Source organism: Myotis yumanensis, unplaced genomic scaffold, assembly GCF_028538775.1.
Source record: "Myotis yumanensis isolate MYYU_CA2020_CCGP unplaced genomic scaffold, mMyoYum1.0.hap1 SCAF_2, whole genome shotgun sequence".
Taxonomy (NCBI): domain Eukaryota; kingdom Metazoa; phylum Chordata; class Mammalia; order Chiroptera; family Vespertilionidae; genus Myotis; species Myotis yumanensis.
Genome location: NW_027223753.1, coordinates 163,143,041 through 163,157,102, shown reverse-complemented (window position 1 = coordinate 163,157,102; position 14,062 = coordinate 163,143,041). Strand labels below are relative to the sequence as shown.

Here is a 14,062-nt window from a genome sequence, read left to right as displayed (position 1 = left end):
GAGTGGGACCCACCCGGGTGAGTGAAGCCACCAGACGCGGCGACAGCACCCAGACCACCTGCACCTCTGACCGGACTACAGACCAGGCTGGGCCGGGTAGCACCGCCCAGGAAACGTGACCCCACGACGGCGCTCCCCTTCCGGTCTCAACACCATCCAGCTTCCGGCGGAGCGCGTACAGCAGCTACTGGGTCTTGCTTAGCCCGTAACAAAGCGGGACGGGGCAGCCCCGCCCAAGCGGGCAGAGCACCGGGGCGGAGCTTCCGGTTACCAGCCCGCCGGGCGGAAGAGGTGCGCGCTTCTGGCTGTGTGCGAGGCGGGCGCACGCGCCTCCGGAGTTCAGGGCTGGACCCGTCCCTCCCGGCCCGGTCCGGTCCGGTCCGGCAGAGCCCGAGGAGCGCGGCTGCCTCTCCTTGCGGGACGCGAAGGGACACGCGGAGTTGAAGTGTGGCGGGTGAGCCTGGCGGGGCTGAGGGAGGCGGCACCCCAGGCGCGGCACTGAGGGGCCGGGGGGAGGGCGGGAGAAAGAGAGAGGGAAGGGAAGGGCCGGGGAAAAAGCGTTCTGAAGGCCAAGGGAAGGAAGTCTCCGCAAGAGCGGAGTGTTCCCCTCGGTTAAATGCCATTGAGATGCCTTGAGGGATGCTAAGGCCCAGATGAGGGCATTGGATTCGGCTAAGAGCAGTTCGTAGGGACCTCGTGCCCCACTTACACTGAAGCCCGGACAGTTTCAGATTTGGCAGTAGAGACAGCGTTTATACTTCAGTGGTTCTCAACCTTCTGGCCCTTTAAATACAGTTCCTCATGTTGTGACCCAACCATAAAATGATTTTCGTTGCTACTTCGTAACTGTAATGTTGCTCCTGTTATGAATCGTAATTTAAATATCTGATATGCAGGATGGTCTTAGGCGACCCCTGTGAAAGGGTCGTTCGACCGCCAAAGGGGTCGGGACCCACAGGTTGAGAACCGCTGGTTTATAGAGGCGAGGCATGCTTACTGCCCTCCTGTTACCTGCTTTCAGGATAACGAATTAGTCCCTTAGGATTTCAAAAGGTAAGTTATTAACCCAAAACAAACTCTTGGCTTTATAGGTTGATTAGTTTAGATCTATGGCAGATAGTATTCTTTTTGATGTTTAAAATGTCCCATTTTGGGGTCTCTGCCTCCAGACCTACCACGTCCAGTCCATGCTAACTGATTACCAAGTAAAGAGTAAGGGGTGTAAGAGAACAGTTGGAAAGCTGGGGTGATCGTCCAGGTGCCAGAGATTGAAACCTAAACCATTCAGTACCTTGGAGCTTTAGGACATTTGTGGATGAGCATAAAGTACAACCAACCTCCACATCCGAGTATGACGGAGTAGCTTATATCACACTAACCCTCCGATCGATAGTATAAAAGCTGAATAAAATACTTAAAGCAACTGAAGGTATTAGAGAAAAATCAAGTCAGACAGGACTTGAAGAAGGAAATTGCTGGAGAGAATGTGGGAGCACTTAGGCAAGTCCCACATTCGCGTGGGCTTCCCTCCTCCCCGTTGCCGCCCGCCCCCCCCCCACCCCCAATATTTGCTAAGTCTTAGAGGGAGACCAAGCTGAAAGAGGTGGCCAGGGCTTGTGGCCTTTCAGTTGAGCTGGGAAAAAGGAAGTTGGAGTTCAGAGATGCCATGGTGTCTGAGATATGGTAGAGAAGTTTCAGCTCATGAAGGCCAGCGACTCTTGTCCTGTAGCGTATAAAAATTCCCATCACATACACATAAGGCTTTTTCGTCACCAGAAGCAGAAGGAACATGAGCCCTGGCCTCTGGTAGGAAACACAGCAGGATCGTCAAGGACTGAGAGTAGTTGGTAAAGATGCCTGTTTACTTTATTCTAATTAGGAGGCAGAAGTCCAGTCCTGGACTCTGGTGCTGTGGGGGGTGGGCGGGGGGGGGCGTCTTTGGGGATGGGAAAGACCACTCTGACCAGGAAGGGAGTACTGGACTGGGTGGAGGGAATGCTCTATGACAGGTTCCATGAAGTCCTCCATCTGAGCTGCAGAGAACTGTACCAGCTGATAAAGATACAATTTGCTGATTGGATTGCCATGATTGGCCTGGCACCTAGGCCTCCATCCAGAGATCCTGGCCCAGGTAAGAAGCTCTTGTTCTTCCTAGATGGGGTTGATGAACTGAGATTACTCTGTGAGGAGCACACAGAGGATCTGTTAAGATGGGGCAGAGCCTCGGCCGATGCCCCTCCTACTGAGAAGATGGTGTGACCCCACAGTCACTGCCCAGACCACCACAACCCCCTTCATGCATTCTCTCTAATGTACTCAGCCCAGGCGTCTGGGTGGCCTGAGGATCTGAGGGGCCCATGCTGTTTAGCTGCTGAGAGAATCTGAGAACAGGAAATCCTGTGTAATAAATTTCAGACACATGAACTAGATTTACAATTTCCTGAATGTAAATATGAAGTGTTTCAGAAAGATGATGACTTTGAAAACTGTAGTTTTATCCACTTGAATATCAGGGGTTTGGGCAACTATTTTTTACTCTCAGGGAATAAACAGGAATAAAATATATTCATATCTCTTCCTTTGGAGATCTGAAAAATCTACTTGAAAACTTTGAAAGGCATGATCCAGTTTTCAACCTTAACAGTAATTTCTTCTTTGACCTCCAAAGGTGAAAAAGTTCTCATATAAGATGTTACAGAGTTATACAGTTGAAATTACTTCAGTGAGTAGAAGGACAAGGATATCAACATTTTCATGCAGTAAAAACACTTACCTAGTTCTCTGAGGCCCAAAATGAGGAAGTTTGTGAAACAAGCAATGGATTTGCCAATGGGCATACCAGTGTAACAATCCATTAATATTTTTTCCAAATTAAATCTCCAGAGTTTTGCTTTCCATATTAAGCACTGTCATTTTGTGCAGACAATAGCTCTAAATTTACAGGGAGTATTCAGGTTAATTTTTTTCTCCATGCTTCCTCCCAGCTTCCTGAGCTCCTGCTGTTCTTTTTCCCCATGAAGATCCATGAGACACTCCTCAGGTGAGTTTTAGTCCATAGCTTATATTTCAGTCTCAGAAATAAATCCAGGCCTATTTAGAGGAATCAGTAACAGTGACCTGTGCTCCTGCCTACCTGTCTGATGGATGACCTCCCTCCTGAGAAAATCACATCCTGGGCATGCTGAGGCCTTGGGTTTCCCCTGCCTGAAGCTCGGTCCCCCCAGATGGGCTCTTCTCATCATTCTCGGATTTCTAGGATGTCACCACTTAGTTTAATGGAAATCTATCCCCTGGGAGCCAGGAGAACCGAGTTACTGCATGAATCTACTTTTTTTTCCCTGCAGTTTATCCAGTCACTTTCCTATGGCCTCACTGAGCTGCTGTGTAGCTCCAGTGGCAGTTGTCCAAGAATTCCCAGGACTGAGGGGTTTCCCAGGAGGCAGACTAGAATGCCAGAGCAGTCCCAGGCAAACTGGGACAAGTTGGCCCTCCTCTTAACAGTGGAGTTTGTAGTCTGTGAACTAGTACATGTGTGAAGTTCTTTCCCTTTTTAGGAAATTCTGGTCTGTTAACAATAAATGTGGGAAGGTATCTGAGGAAACAACTCCTGTAATTAAGTGACAGCTTCATGTAAGCCTCTCTTCTCGGAGACGAGGAACATTAGAGCAAGAATTCTCTCAGGGCCTTATCTCCCCTAGGTATGACAGGATTGTGTGTCATTGGATAGTAAACTGTCCTTGAAGCTGGTGTTTTTAATGCCATGGTTCCATGTTTTTCTCTTCATTTGTTGCTGAGCCTCGAGGAAGTCTTGTTAAAGTGGGCCAGTGCAGTGACAGCTGATAGATGTGGCACTAGGAGCTAGAGGAAGTGGTGACATGTGGCCCCTGAAGCCTTCCTGAGATCTGTCAACTCTGGTCACTGTAGAACTCATAATCATCTCCGATTTTTCACTTTTAGCTAAACATGATGTGCTTAATTTTCATTTTTACTGAGATGGTTTTCCCTCATAGTTAGTGTTCTAATGTTATTGGTGTCTTTTTTAATTATTGCTTCCTTTTTTTCATTTTTTAAAATTTATTCCTAGAAAAAAATAGATTGCTCTCAAAGTTATTTTATGTCTCTCTGTAATTACTTCTGTGAGAAGGTTCATCTTCTCCAGACACCTTTTCATCTGAAATCAGTAGCTATTCTTTCTTGTATTTTGGTGACCAAACACAAGAGTTTGTTTATTTCATCCAAATTACTTCAAAACCCAGGAAACAAGTGTGCTTTAGGAAATTGGTAAACTGAACTTTTTTTTTTTTTAAATTTAAATTTAAACTTTATTGTTCAGATTATTACATTTGTTCCTCTTTTTCCCCCCCATAACTCCCCTCCTTCCAGCTCCCACCCCACCCTCCGCCCTCACTCCCCACCCACTGTCCTCATCCATAGGTGCACGATTTTTGTCCAGTCTCTTCCCGCATTTCCCACACCCCTTTTCCCCCCAAGAATAGTCAGTCCATTCCCTTTCTATGTCCCTGATTCTATTATAATCACCAGTTCATTCTGTACATCAGGTTATTTATTCACTTGATTCTTAGATTCATTTGTTGATAGATGCTTATTTGTTGTTCATAATTTGTATCTTTACCTTTTACTTCTTCTTCCTCTTCTTAAAGGATACCTTTCAGCATTTCATATAATACTGGTTTGGTGGTGATGAACTCCTTTAGCTTTTCCTTATCTGTGAAGCTCTTTATCTGACCTTCAATTCTGAATGATAGCTTTGCTGGATGAAGTAATCTTGGTTGTAGGTTCTTGCTGTTCATCACTTTGAATATTTCTTGTCACTCCCTTCTGGCCTGCAAAGTTTCTGTTGAGAAATCAGCTGACAGTCGTATCGGTATTCCCTTATAGGTAACTGAGTTTCTTTTTCTTGCTGCTTTTAAGATTCTCTCTTTGTCTTTTGCTCTTGGCATCTTAATTATGATGTGTCTTGGTGTGGTCCTCTTTGGATTCCTTTTGTTTGGGGTTCTCTGCGTTTCCTGGACCTGTAAGTCTATTTCTTTCACCAGGTGGGGGAAGTTTTCTGTCATTATTTCTTCAAATAGGTTTTCAATATCTTGCTCTCTCTCATCTTCTGGTACCCCTATAATTCTGATGTTGGTACGTTTGAAGCTGTCCCAGAGGCTCCTTACACTATCTTCATATTTTTGGGTTCTTTTTTCATTTTGCTTTTCCGGTTGGGTGTTTCTCGTTTCTTCGCATTTCAAATCTTTGACTTGATTCTTGCGCTCCTCTGGTCTGCTGTTGGGAGTCTGTATAATATTCTTTATTTCAGTCAGTGTATGCTTACTTTCTAGATGGTCCTTTATCACACCATCGAGGGTCTTATTAGATTTCCTGTACATCTCATCAAGTTTATCGACAGACTCTAGAAGCTTCTTGAGAGACCTCAAAAGTGTGGTTCTGAACTCAATATCCTCCCTTGATAGTTTTGTCCTGTTTCTTTGTCTCCGCATTTTTTTACGCTTTCTTGGTGCACCCCCTTGTGGTCTTTGTACGCAGTCTTGTTGTTGTTAAGCCTTGATTGTTATAGTTAATACTAGAGGCCCGGTGCACAAAAATTTGTGCACGCGGGGGGAGGGGGGTCCCCCAGCCCGGCCTGTGCCCTCTCGCAGTCTGGGACCCCTCGGGAGATAACAACCGGCTGGCTTAGGCCTGCTTCCGGGTGGCAGAGGGCAGGCCCAATTCCTAAGTGCAGCCCCTGGTCAGGCTCAGAGCAGGGCCGATTGGGGAGTTGGGGCACCGCCCCGTCATGCACAGAGCAGGGCAGATCGGGAGGTTGCGATGCCACCCTCAGTCACGCTCAGGTAGGGGCGATTCGGGGGTTGGGGCACCGCCCCCTGTCACACTCAAGGCAGGGTCGATGGGGAGGTTGCGGTGCCACCCCCTGTCATGCACAGAGCAGGGCCGATCAGGGAGTTGAGGAGCTCCCCGCTGTCACTCACAGAGTAGGGCCGATAGGGGAGTTGGGGCACCACCCCCTGTCACACACAGAGCAGGGCGGATCAGGGGGTTGGGGTGCTGCACCCTGTCACACTCAGGGGAGGGCCAATGGGGAGGTTATGGCTCTACCCTGTCACACACAGAGCAAGGCCTGTGGAGGGGGGTTGGGGCGCCACCCTCTATCACCCACAGAGCAGGGCCGATCAGGGGGTTGGGGCGCCGCCACTGTCACACTCGGGGCAGGGCCGATGGAGAGGTTATGGCTCTACCCTGTCACACACAGAGCAGGGCCTGTGGTCGGGGAGGGGGGGGGGGGGTGGAGGTTGGGGAGCCGCACCCTGTCACACACAGAGCAGGGCCGATCAGGGGGTTGGTGCGTTGCACCCTGTCAAACACAGAGCTTTGGGGCAATCAGGGGATTGGAGAGCTTCCCCCTATCAGGCACAGAGCAGGGCAATCAGGGGATTGGGGAGCTCCCCCCTATCAGGCACAGAGCAGGGCAGATAGGGAGGTTGTGGCCCCACCCCCTGTCACACACAGAGCCACAGGGCGATCAGGGGGTTTGGGCGCTGCCCCCTGTCACGCTGATCCCGGTGCCGGGAGGCATACTGCCCTTTTACTATATAGGATAGAGGCCTGGTGCATGGGTGGGGGCTGGCTGGTTTGCCCTGAAGGGTGTCCTGGATCAGGGTGGGGGTCCCCACTGGGGTGCCTGGCCAGTCTGGGTAAGGGGCTGAAGGCTGTTTTCTGGAAGCGAGTGACTGAAGCTTCCAACTGCTCCTTGTTTTCTTTTTTTTTTTTTCTTTTTATTCTGGGCCAGCTTTAGCTCTGAGGCCTCGCTGCTGAAAACATCGATACAATGTTGCTAAAGCCCGGCTGACTGAAAGCCGGTTTCTGGGGTTTTGTTTATCTTCTATGTTTGCAACATAGTTTCTTAGAGTTGTAGCTCAGAGGCCGGCAGCTGCAGGCGGGGAACATTGGAGTCCTCCTTCACTGCAGCAAGCAAGCCTCATGTTCGCTTCCAGCTGCCTGGCTGCTGGCCACCATCTTGGCTGACAGTTAATTTGCATATACTCACTGATTAGCCAATGAAAAGGGTAGTGGTCGTACGCTAATTACCATGTTTTTCTTTTATTAGTGTAGACTAGAGGGATTTGACCTCCAGGCCGACTGGCTGTGATAATCAGCTGTGTTTGCAGTGGAAGAACTTGTTTCCTCTAGGGAGGTGCTAATCCAGCCTTTGCCTGAGGCTATCTGGCAAATGTCTCTGTGCAGGGCTTGGGCGGGGTGGGTCCCACGGGATCAACAGGGCGGAGGAGGGAGCAGTTATGGCTGCTCTCAGTCCGTCCCCAGGGGCTCTGCCTCTCTGTCACAGCAACAGCTGCAAACCTCGGAGGGACCGTAGCCAGACAGTCCTGCTTCTCCCGTTTGAGTCTGGGTCCCTAGAGACTCGCCCGGATCTGGAGCTCCGAGTCTGAGGCTCCCTCCGGATTGAAACAGACAACCGCGCCCTCAGCCACCAGCCCGCGCCTCGCGCACTCCACACCTTAGTATTTTACTTCAGCACTGCGCCTCCTCTGATTCTCAGTTCCTCCTAGTTGTAGAACTTCCACTCAGCCAGCCTTCCTGTGGTTCTGGATGATGTCCGTTCCGTCTTTTAGTTGTATTTTTGAAGTGGTTGTTCGAGGCAGCAAACTCCGGCGTTAACCTATGCCGCCATCTTGGTTTCTCTGAACTTTTTTAAGGCTACGTTTGTTCATAGAAATTCTTTGAGGTTCTTACAGAAAGTTTTGCAGTGCAGTTGTTTGCCTATTAAAGTCAACAGTTGACTTCCAGTATTCTACTCATGATGGACGTTTCCTCTTCTTTCAGGATCACCTAAGTGGGTCGGAGCATCCTGAGCACTAGGTCATGGTGGAGACGCCAGAATGAGAAGGCGCAAGAGTTCTGGTCCTCGTCGACCAGCCGCCCGGGTGACCTGTGCTAGGCCCAGGACAGGGACCGCTGTGCCCACGGCTGCCTCCGCTCCCACCACTCCCACCCCACTTTGCCCACAGAGGCCTCCAGCTAAGGTTGGTGTGACCTTTGAGGATGTCGCCGTGTGCTTCTCCAAGAAGGAATGGTGCCTCCTTGATGAGGCTCAGAGACACCTGTACCTCGAAGTGATGCTGGAGAACTATGACCTCATCTCCTCTCTAGGTTGCTGCTGTAGAACAGAGGATGTGGAGGCACCCACTGAACAGCATGTTTCTGTGAGAGTGTCACAGGCAAAGAATCCCAATGTAGCTTTGTCCTCCCAGAAGAGCCACCCCTGTGAGAGTTGTGAGCCAGTCCTGAGAGACATTTTCTACTTGGTTGAGCAGCAGGACACACAACACAGCCAGACACTGTTGAGGTGTGGGGCATGTGCTAAGCAGTTTTATGTCAGCACAAAGTGTCCCCAGCACCAGGAGCAGCACGTGAGAGAGACGCCTTTCATAAGAGGTGTGGACAGGGCCTCACATGCCAAGGGCTGCCGTTTCAATGTGTTCCAGAAGCCTTTTATCTGTGGGGAGATTGGGCAGCACGTTCTCACCAGCTCAGGACATATCCAAGAGCAGGCTGCTCACACCACAGATCAGCCACACTTGCTCAGGACCATGGTGTCTGTACTGGAGTACAGTGTTTTACGTGCCGTGAATGTGAAAAATATTTTACAAAAATCTCTGATCTCCTTAATCATCAGAAAGTTCACACAGGAGAAAGGCCATACGAGTGCAGTGAATGTGGAAAATGCTTTAGACAACACTCCAACCTTATTCTACACCATCGAGTTCATTCTGCAGGAAAGTCTCACGAGTGTGGCAAATGTGGGAAATCCTTTAGCCAAAGTGCAAACCTCATTCAACACCAGAGAGTTCACACTGGAGAAAAGCCGTATGAGTGTGGCGAATGTGGGAAATCCTTTAGCCACAGTGCAGGCCTCATTCAACACCAGAGAGTTCACACTGGAGAAAAGCCGTATGAGTGTGGCGAATGTGGGAAATCCTTTAGCCAAAGTGCAAGCCTTGTTCAACACCAGAGAGTTCACACTGGAGAAAAGCCATATGAGTGTGGTGAATGTGGAAAATATTTTACCAGAATCTCTGGCCTTTATCGTCATCAGAGACTTCACACTGGAGAAAGGCCTTATGAGTGCAGTGAATGTGGGAAATCTTTTATCACGAAGTATCACTTGCGTTGTCACCAGAGATGTCACACTGGGGAAAGACCTTATGAATGCAGTGAATGTGGGAAATCTTTTATCAATAGCTCTGGCCTCCGTTGTCATCAGAGATTTCACACTGGAGAAAGGCCTTATGAGTGCAATGAATGTGGAAAGTCTTTTATCACTAGCCCTGGCCTCCGTTATCATCAGGGATTTTATACTGGAGAAAAGCCTTATAATTGTAGTGACTGTGGGAAAGCTTTTACTCGTAGCAGTGCTCTCTGTTATCATCAGCGAGTTCACACTGGAGAAAGGCCTTTTGAATGCAGCGAATGTGGGAAATCATTTACCAGGAACAGTCACCTGCGTTGTCATCAGAGAGTTCACATGAGTAAGGCCTTATGATTGCAGCAAATGTGGGAAATCTTTTACCAAAAACAGTCACTTGTGTTGTCATCAGAGAGTTCACAATGAAGGAAGTTTTTATTTATTTTTTTAAAATATATTTTATTGATTTTTTACACAGAGGAAGGGAGAGGAATAGAGAGTTAGAAACATCGATGAGAGAGAAACATCGATCAGCTGCCTCCTGCACACCCCCTACTGGGGATGTGCCCGCAACGCAGGTACATGCCCTTGACTGGAATCGAACCTGGGACCCTTGAGTCCGCAGGCCAACGCTCTGTCCATTAAGCCAAACCAGTCAGGGCATGGAAGTTTTTAGTGTAGGAAACATACAGGGGTTTTTTGTTCATGTAAATAACACTGAAGGAAACTGAGACCCCATTTTTCTGATTTTAATCTCATACATCAAAATGTCAACGGTAGGGAGATTTTCCTTAAAGTTTAGTTATGTGGGAAACGTGTCTGTGTTGCACTTTCTAACCTGCCCAGAGTTCATGCCAGATTTATGTCACTGCAGATTTCTGTGGCCAAAGCTAGATCTCCATAGTTTGTATCAGTCACCATCCTAATGTGTTCAGGTAAGCTAACTTTGTTCTCTGATTTGTTGGAGGAAATTAGGAGTAGCCTGCGCCCTTATGAGATCTGCATTTCCTCTATTCTGACTAGTTGGTGTATGGGCCTGACCCAGTGTTGACCCCAGAGAACATCATCTGAGTTTAGCTGGCAGCTTGCAGAAGGACTACCTTTTCAGAGATATGTTTCCCTAGATATCTGATGAATATTTCCATTGTCAAAGTCACCAGTGCAAGAACTGCCAGGTCCATGTTCTTTTGGTTTGTAAAATAATGAAGGCCCTTTTGTTTAAGTCCTCTTTAATCTTGGATGTTTTATTTACTGTATGGGGTAGGTTATAAGCAGGCTTGAGCTCTACAAGCATGAAGAGGTGCACAACTTTTATGGGGTCTCAAACTTTCTCTGCATCTGAGGGGACAGTATAGTGCTGAAATTAGCTCACCAGTTTTTTCCAAGTTTGCATTGCTGCCCACATCCTCCTAGGAAAGACTGCAGGGCTCTGATATTCATGTGAAGGCTGGATGCTGTGAGTTTTAGGAGACAGAGATCAGGTTCAAGAGGAGGCAGGTGAGCCTGACCTGCATGGCCCGTGGTTGAGCATTGGTCAAGGTTCAATTCCCAGTCAGGGCACATGCCAGGGTTGTGGGCTCCATCCCCAGTAGGGGTTCTGCAGGAGGCGGCCAATCAGTGTTTCTCATCATCGATGTTTCTACCTCTCCCTCTCTCTGAAATCAATAAAAATATACTTTAAAAAGGGGGGCGGGTGCAGGTGTGACAACCTCAAGTGTTTCTGGGAGCAGCATGATTTTTCCCTTGTTCATAGGTTATGCCAGTACTTTTGGAGGAAATCACTTTCAAAGATCTTGCAAAGGACTATGTGTCCTAATGTCTACAATTCCATACGTGATGGTCACTTGGGGTAAGACAGTAGGGGTTAGGGGAAAGCTAATTGCTACAGAATCACGCCTAATAGGGATTGTGCATAATTCTTTATATGGAGATATGTTTCTTTTACCCTTGTCAATAACTCATAATGCATTGTCTGAGTCAGAGGATAGGTGAATGTTTAACTTAAAGAAATTAGGAAGTTGTCATTTAAACCAATTGTACATTTTTGCATTCTTCCAGCAGTGTGTAAGATATTCAGTTCCTCCACATCCTAGAGAAAATTTGGTTTGGTCATTCATTCTTTTTTTTTTTTTAAATATATTTTATTGATTTTTTACAGAGAGGAAGGGAGAGAGATAGAGAGTTAGAAACATCGATGAGAGAGAAACACCGATCAGCTGCCTCCTGCACATCTCCCACTGGGGATGTGCCCGCAACCCAGGTACATGCCCTTGACCGGAATCGAACCTGGGACCTTTCAGTCCGCAGGCCAACGCTCTATCCACTGAGCCAGACCGGTTTCGGCAAGGTCATTCATTCTTTATGTAAACTTTTTTTATAACTTAGTCATGCTATCTCACTGTTGTTGGACTGCATCTTTCTAAGTAAGGGTTTACGGTGAGCATTTTTTCAGATGTGCATTTGCTATCTCTCTATTTGGTAAAATGTCTGAGCATATGTTCTACCAAAACTATAAATTTTGGCAATTTTCTTTAACAAAAGGTCAGTGAAACAACAAAAATAAAGGTTAGAATTTCACTCATTTTTTGTCTGTTTTGCTTTATAGGATAAATATTTTTCATACTGGAAAACAAATAAAATCAACAGTTGACTCAAGATAAGGGTCTTACTTCATTCCTTTGGATGTGAATATCCAGTTTGCCCAGCACCGTTTATTGAAGAGAAACACTCCTTTCCTGGCTGTGTATTATTGGCTCCTTTGTCAGAGAGGAGTTGGCTGTACATGCATGGGTCTAGAGCAGTGGTCGGCAAACTGCGGCTCACGAGCCACATGTGGCTCTTCCACAAAATACCGACTTCTGCACATGGGCCACGAAGTTTCAATCGCACTGTACGTGCGCTCCCGCACGTGGTATTTTGTGGAAGAGCCACACTCAAGGGACCAAAGAGCCGCATGTGGCTCGCAAGCCGCAGTTTGCCAACCACTCGTCTAGAGGACTATTTGGAAAGAGGTCATTCTTTGGGACATCATAGGGAGCTGCAGAAGTTAACAAGATGAGACACTAAGGAGAAGGGGAAAATGAACCAGCTTGGAACTGATCTTTACAGTCAGTTTAGAGGAAGCACTGCAATGTGGAAAGAGCCCTGAGTTGAAATTTGTGCCATCTAGATGACCTTTCAAAGAATAGGTGCTCCTTTCACCATGAGATAAATACTGTTTCTTAGAAGTAAGGTTTATTGAGCCTTTAAAATTGTAAGACAGTGGCTTACACACTTCTCGTTTCGTTTCCTCCACATTGCCATGATGTATTAGTTCTGTTATCCCCATTTTTTAGAACAGGAAGCTGAGGAGTAGCAGGGTGAGCTAAACTGTCCCAAATCAGTTTAGCTAATATGTGACACAGCCATAGACTGCTGCTCTGAGCTTTGGGTGAAAGACACTTTCTTCCTCTCAGTTCTGCTGCCCCATTGTCAGCCACCGTCCTACTCTGTCTGTGTCTCTGTACCTGTCCTTCTGTCTCTATACTATGAAAATTGTGTTCTTGTCCATTTCTCATAGGATACCTTCTCAGCCTCCTTTTGTAGTTAACAGTTTTCTGCCTCTAGAGAACAATACCCCATTCTTCACTGTGTATGATGAGCAAGTTCCTCTTTTCCTCTTCTCCTGCAGCCATTTTTCATTGCACTGTCCCCAAATGGCATAAGCACGGGAGCCCCTCCCTCTCCCTGACCTGGGGACCTCTGTGTGAGGTATGGGGCAGCAGGAGAGGAGGGCAATGGTAAGGCCCCATCTTCTCACAGATGGGCCCCCCTGCAACACAGAGACCATCTCTCCAGAAGACAGCATCATCAGTCCAGCTGAACACACAAAAGGAAAGTTCACCTTTACCAGTAATCCCAGAATTTCTAATAAAACAGAAATGTGACACCATTTTCACTTAGCTCACCTCCTGATCCAGCAAAGATGAAAAGGCATGCTAATTTCCGGTATTGGTGTGGGTGTGAGCCAGGTGACATATGGGTGGTTCTTGGGACCATAAACTAATAAAGCCTCACTGGCTGACAGTTCAGCTTTTTAATTTTTTTAAAACCTTAAATACACAAAAAGAAAAGAGAAAAACAAAGAAAAAAACCTTAAACGTATTTGCTTCCATTTCACCCATCAATCCAAATCCAACTATTCTCAAGAAATAACCAGACAAATTGTAAAATGAACATTAAAAGATAAAGATTATATCATTGTTCATAATACAAAAAAAATGGGAGGAGCACATAAATACAAAAATGTTTTTAAAAGTGGATAAATTAGTTTGGGTACATCCATGTAATGGACTGCTTGCTTGCATTAGCAACACAGTTGACCCTTGAGCAGCATAAGGGTTAGGGCACTAACACCCCCCCCTGCCCCCCCCCCCCCCCCCCGCCACACACACACACTCCTTCATAGCTGAAGATTTGGGTGTAACTTGATTCCCCAAAAGCTTAACTACAATCATACCTTAGTATCCACAGGGGATGGATTCCAGGACCCCCCAGTGGATACCAAACTCCATGGTTGTTCAAGACCCTTATATAAAACTAGAGGCCTGGTGCATGGCTTTGTGGGGTCCCTCGGGCTGGCCTGTGCCCTCCCGCAATCCAGGACCCCTTGGGGAATGTTGGACTGCCGGTTTCAGCCTGATCCCCACAGGCCAGGCCAAGGGACCACATGCACCAGGCCTCTAGTATGCATATGAGATCTTTGGTTAATCTCTTCCTGCCCTCCTCCCTCCCCACTTCCCTCTGAGATTCGTCAATCTGTTCCATGTTTCCATGCCTGTGCATTGAGTGTCTGCC

The 14,062-nt window shown here is 47.4% G+C and overlaps 1 pseudogene; it reads left to right on the top strand.

The window, feature by feature from the left end:
• The first annotated feature begins 289 nt into the window (after positions 1-289).
• On the top strand, positions 290-9,665 carry LOC139003938 (zinc finger protein 154 pseudogene; annotated as a pseudogene).
• Positions 9,666-14,062: the final 4,397 nt, after the last annotated feature.